This window comes from Anticarsia gemmatalis, chromosome W (assembly GCF_050436995.1).
Source record: "Anticarsia gemmatalis isolate Benzon Research Colony breed Stoneville strain chromosome W, ilAntGemm2 primary, whole genome shotgun sequence".
Lineage (NCBI taxonomy): Eukaryota > Metazoa > Arthropoda > Insecta > Lepidoptera > Erebidae > Anticarsia > Anticarsia gemmatalis.
Genome location: NC_134775.1, coordinates 14,042,373 through 14,048,868, shown reverse-complemented (window position 1 = coordinate 14,048,868; position 6,496 = coordinate 14,042,373). Strand labels below are relative to the sequence as shown.

At 40.3% G+C, this 6,496-nt stretch overlaps 1 pseudogene; it reads right to left on the bottom strand.

The window, feature by feature from the left end:
* Positions 1-2,336: 2,336 nt before the first annotated feature.
* LOC142985991 (uncharacterized) lies at positions 2,337-4,201 on the bottom strand (annotated as a pseudogene).
* Between the last annotated feature and the right edge of the window lie 2,295 nt (positions 4,202-6,496).

Sequence of the window (6,496 nt, the reverse complement as noted above, 5' to 3'; positions counted from 1 at the left end):
TATAGGGACAAATTTTCCTTGAAAAATACTCTACAAGATTGGTCTGAGGTAATTTTTTTGTGTTTATACATATCAGCTTAGTCTTTTTTCCAAACTATGTTGGAGTCGGTTTCCAGTCTCATTAGATGCGGCTGAATACCAGTGTTTTACATGGAGCGACTGCCTATCTAACCTCCACAACCCAGTTACCTGGGATATAAAACGATACCCTTCGTTAAGACTGGTTGTCAGACTTTCAAGCTTCTGACTACTATTAACGACTGTCAAAGATCCTCGAAAATGACAGTCGGGACCCACAATTTAACGTGCCTTCCGTAACACGGAGGAACTCGATATGTGTAAAATGATCACCCATCTGCAGAACAACCTCGGCAAGCGTGGCTTAACCTCAGAGATCGATCCGCGCGGCTGTCGTCACAAAAAGTTATAGAGCAATAAAGGAAATTGTTATAAAAAAAATTGCACTTTTTTGCTTATAACTTCTTTAATTGTTAATTTAGGGCAAAAAGTTATCCAACATATTTGTAGGAAAAATAATTTGCTTTTACAATTTTATTGCAAGACACATAGTTTCTGAGATATAGCGAAAAAAGTGTTTCCACCCCCTTTTCCAAGATGGCGGCCGGGGGACAAGAGTGGCAACCCCACAAACTTCAAGTTAAGCTTTTATTGACCCCCCCTACATGTTCCAAAAATAAAATTGCGTCCTCTAAGAAATGTAAAACTCATGTAACATTTCAATGGACTATTAATCTTACATATACTTTAACACAATGGATACTTCTAAACTTACAAAAACCACACACTCATTTGTCTGTGCACCATATACTCCATATACATACTACTGATTTCTTATGTACACTAAGAACTTGTGTATATAGAATTGTACATAAGTCGTCGCATACATTTTTCTCGATTTCTCTAAGTTATGATTTTTATTTAAATCTACTTTTTTGCATCATTGTACTTTATTATATTGCTAAATTTTATGTAGTATTTATATTCATAAACAGCATAGATCTGAAACTCAGACTATTAATAAACCCATATCATGGATAATACACATACAATAATGCAAGAATTAGACGACACAGTTATAGCACAATCGAAAGAATTTGAAATTGATGATTTTTCTAAACAAATTGATGTATGCAAATCTGACCTTACAATAGTATCACAAAACATTCGAAGTTTATACAGTAATTTAGATGATTTGCTAATCACGTTAACACAATTCAAGTTCAGTATAGACGTATTGGTTTTAAACGAATGCAGACTAGATGCAAACAAACCTACTCCTGAAATTAAAAATTATTGCTCTTTCACCACAACTAATCATATAAACAAGTGTGATGGAGTGGCAGTATATATTAAGTGTGAGCACAAAGTCAAAGTTAAGGAAATAGTGTTAGATCATGCATCGTGCTTACAAGTAACTATGCCTAATCTTGTTATCCTTGCAATATATCGATCGCCCTCAAATACAAATGCAGATAAATTTATAGATTCGCTTAATACTCACCTAGAATCACTTAAATCGTATAAAAACATCGTTTTAACTGGTGACATAAATATAAATACTATTTATAAACTCACCGAACCATCAAATGAACGTGCAAATAGATTAAACTACCTGAATATGCTCGCAATGCACGGCTTGTTACCGGGACACTCTTTTCCAACAAGAGGTGAAAATTGTTTAGATCACTTTAATTTGAAATTAGATAAAAGGAAAACCGCTGCCTCTGTTGCCGTGTTGAATACTACTATCACGGATCATTTCATGATTTTTCTTAAACTATCAAACCTAGTGAATTCTTCTAAATGTTCGAAATATAAAACAATCGTGAACTTTGAAAGAGCAATAGCTGACCTAAAGTTAAATAATATTGCTGAACTTTGTGCTATAAATGATCCAGTCACATTATCAACTCAATTAATAGACACACTCCAAAATTGCCTTCAGAAAAATACTACTACCACTTTAATTTCGAAAAAAAATCGCATTATTAAACCATGGATAACTTCAGGAATATTACGTTGTATAAAAAATAGAAATGATATGCAAAAAAAGCTACGCTCAGATCCCCAAAACAATATACTACAAATTACTTACAGGAGATACCGTAATTATTGCAATAATTTGATTAAAAAGCTTAGAAGAAAATACGATGAGGAACAACTAATAAAAGCAAATAAAAATACTAAACTAATATGGAGCACAATAAACAGTATAACTCAGCGCAAACCAAATAAGAACTCAAACAAAGAATTATTAGAATTTTTTTTTTTTTTTTTATTTATTTATTCATTTATTTCAGGCAACTGAGGCCCATAGAAAATACAATAAACAAATTACAAATTAAAAATATAAATATACTAATACATACATAATTAATATAACTTATAATTATACACGATTACTACTATTGTGCAGCGTCGGCGTCGTGTATCGCGCAGTATCGGGTATCCGGCCACGGAATCGCCGGAAAACAACACCTTTCGGCCAAAATTCTGGCTCCATGAACTTTGTGAGATGCTCAGTTGGCACTCTCACCACGAAGGCATTAAAACCCACATTGTGACGTGATTCCAACCTCTGAACTCTCAAAGTCCACTTCGTTTTCGTCTGTATGTACTCTACAATCTCTTCAACCTTTGTAGAGTAATGCAGTCTGGACACGTACAGCGGCGTCACTGGTACAGCGGGACGCAGCAAGAAATTCGGTCCGGTCGGTCCAGTGCCGCTCTTGTTTTGGTTCGGCTTCTTTTTCTTCTTCTGTACCATGATGAAGCCATCCTTGTCGGCCTGTTCCTTCGGTTGCTCTGTGTTGTCCTTCTGGGTGGATAGGCAGCTCTTCTGTTTAACCCCTTTTATAATTTGTCGCTTTGTCTGCGCTGCAAGTGTTTTCTTAGCGACTATATCGGCGTAGGCACGTGCAGGGGTCGTTGTACCTACGCGTGATGTCACAGTGGCCGGTGTAGAGGCGCATGCGACGACGGCGGCGAGCAAAGCTTCGTCAGCGATATCGGCAACTGGTGACGCACTTGAGTTCGCCGATGCAAAACTGCTTATGGAGGCAGTCTGCGGTCCGCGGCAAGTGTTCACCTTTGAGGCCTCTGGTGACCTAATTACTGAACCAACGTTGTGCAATGATGTAATTTCTGCACGCAGCTCAGCAATGATAGTATCTGAGGCCTCTAGTCTGGACTGCATCTTAGTCATCTCAGCTTTTAACGACGTGATGTCCTTCAGCAGTCTAGTTACATCGACGTGATCGAACGTGACGGGAGGCAGTTTACTTAGCTCTTTCGCCATGAAGTCAGGCACGTCGTCTGGGTCGGTCTTCTTCAACATATCTATACTAATATTATAAAGCTGAAGAGTTTGTTTGTTTGTTTGTTTGTTTGTTTGTTTGTTTGTTTGTTTGAACGCGCTAATCTCAGGAACTACTGGTCCGATTTGCAAAATTCTTTCGGTGTTAGATAGGCCATTTTTCGAGGAAGGCTATAGGCTATATAACATCACGCTACGGCCATTAGGAGCGGAGTAGCAACGAAAAATGTTACAAAAACGGGGAAAATTTTGACCCATTCTCTCTTCGGTGACGCAAGCGAAGTTGCGCGGGTCAGCTAGTCTATACTAATATTATAAAGCTGAAGAGTTTGTTTGTTTGTTTGAACGCGCTAATCTCAGGAACTACTGGTCCGATTTGAAAAATTCCTTCAGTGTTAGATAGCCCATTTATCGAGGAAGGCTATAGGCTATATATCATCACGCTACGACCAATAGGAGCAGAGCAGCAGTAAAGAATGTTACAAAAACGGGGAAAAATCTGACCCATTCTCTCTTATGTCACGCAAGCGAAGTTGCGCGGGTCAGCTAGTCAATTATATCTTGAAGACTCTTCTCGGAGCCCTCTCTGCGACGAGACGGCATCTGGTCCAGTTTTCCAAGAGACTGGAACAGTAGCAGCTTTGCGCTGCTGACATCTTCCTCCTTGAAATTGGATCGGCATATTTGCAATATGCTCACCTCATCCATGTAATCAATTGCATGGACAAGGAACGCCAATAATTCGTTCAATATGAGTTTTTTCGAACTCATAATGTCACCGTGCAGCGGCTATGGCCGCGCCAAAACGCGAATAAAATAATTCGTGCCGTGTACAGTGGATACACGTCCGTAGTCGAGCGCGCATCACCACCATATTATGACCACCCCTCAAGCTTCAGTAGACTACATAAATGATTATTTTGCTAATATTGGGAAAACTCTAGCTGAAAACATAATCTCAAACAACCAATCACTGCAACAACACAACTCTGATGTCATAATAGATTCACAAGCCTCGTCCCTTGTCCTTCTTGAAACCGATCCTAGCGAAGTACATAGCGTGCTAATGGCTCTGTAATCTGATAGCGCTCCAGGGTGGGATAATATTACAACGAGATTCTTAAAAACTGCCCATGAATTAGTTGTACCTATCATCTCCCATCTCGCAAACTTATGCTTCAACCAAGGTAAATTTCCACCAGCTCTTAAGCAAGCCATTATTACCCCTGTGCACAAGGGTGGAGACAGAGACGATATTAATAACTATAGACCTATCTCTGTCCTACCTGCTATATCTAAGATCATCGAAAAACTAATTAACATAAGAATAACAAATTACATGAATAAATATAACATAATTTCACAAGCTCAATACGGTTTTAGACAAAAACTCTCTACGGAAGACGCAGTGACGGCATTAACTAGTGATATTGTAAACTTTGTAGATTCAGGAAAAAAATGTCTAACTGTGTTTCTTGATCTGAAAAAAGCCTTTGATACCGTCTCTGTCCCCATTCTTGTGCGTAGTCTGGAAGAAATAGGCGTAAGAGGAACGCCATTAGCATTACTAATAGATTACCTGCGAGATCGTAAGCAAAAGGTTAAAGTAGGAGAGTATATTAGTAAAGACTCCAACGTAACGTACGGCGTTCCGCAAGGCAGTGTACTTGGTCCGACCTTATTTTTAATTTACATCAACCGTCTCTGCAAATTGATGCCAGAAAATGGTCGTGTATTTTCATATGCTGATGATACAGCTATCGTTTTTTCGGGTGATACCTGGGAATCTGTACATAAAACTGCTGAAAAGGGTCTTTCCATAGTTGCTGATTGGTTGAACTTACACCTTCTTACTCTTAACATTTCCAAAACAAAGTATATTACATTTACAAACTACAACAACACCCAACCTAAACATAACTTAACACTAAAAATTCATACTTGCCATAACATATCTTACAACGACTGTTCATGCAATGCTATTGAAAAAGTAACACATATAAAATATCTAGGTGTGATAGTTGATCAGCGATTATCATGGCATACTCATATCGATACGGTTATGGCTCGTGTAAGAAAACTTATCTGGATATTTAAGAACCTGCGGCATGTGACTAGTAAAAAAATGTTAAAAGAGGTCTACGTCTCTTTAGCTCAATCAATTCTGGTTTATTGCATACCCGTGTGGGGTGGGGCAACCAAATTTAAATTTCTAGAGCTGGAGCGCGCGCAGAGATCCCTTATCAAGGTGATGTACTTCAAGCCATATAGATTCCCCACCAACGAGCTATACTCTCTCAGTGACATTCTTACAGTCCGAAAATTATATATAGTCCATACCGTCTTAAAACTTCATAAAAGTCTGCCATTTGATCCTCATCATAGAGACAGAAGGCGAAACTACCGTGTTGCGCCAGTAAAATTTGTTAGGACAACATATGCTAAAAGACAGTACATTACAAACTCCGCTGTCCTATACAATAAAATAAATAAGTTAATAAATATATATTCTATGTCTACTAAAAATTGTAAAAAAGCTATTGTCGAATGGCTAAAACTGAATACCTATGACGACATCGAACTATTTATACAAGCAACGTAAGTATGAGCATGCATATTAGGTACACACATAGTACTCGGGATTAGATATTTATACTCACACACACACACACACACGCACGCACGCACGCACGCACGCACGCACGCACGCACGCACGCACGCACGCACGCACGCACGCACGCACGCACGCACGCACGCACGCACGCACGCACGCACGCACGCACGCACGCACGCACGCACGCACGCACGCACGCACGCACGCACGCACGCACGCACGCACGCACGCACGCACGCACGCACGCACGCACGCACGCACGCACGCACGCACGCACGCACGCACGCACGCACGCACGCACGCACGCACGCACGCACGCACGCACGCACGCACGCACGCACGCACGCACGCACGCACGCACGCACGCACGCACGCACGCACGCACGCACGCACGCACGCACGCACGCACGCACGCACGCACGCACGCACGCACGCACGCACGCACGCACGCACGCACGCACACACACACACACACACACATACTACATTTTTAGCATTATTTTAATTTTTGTCAGATTTTATTTTCGTTTCTTTTTGTTTTCTC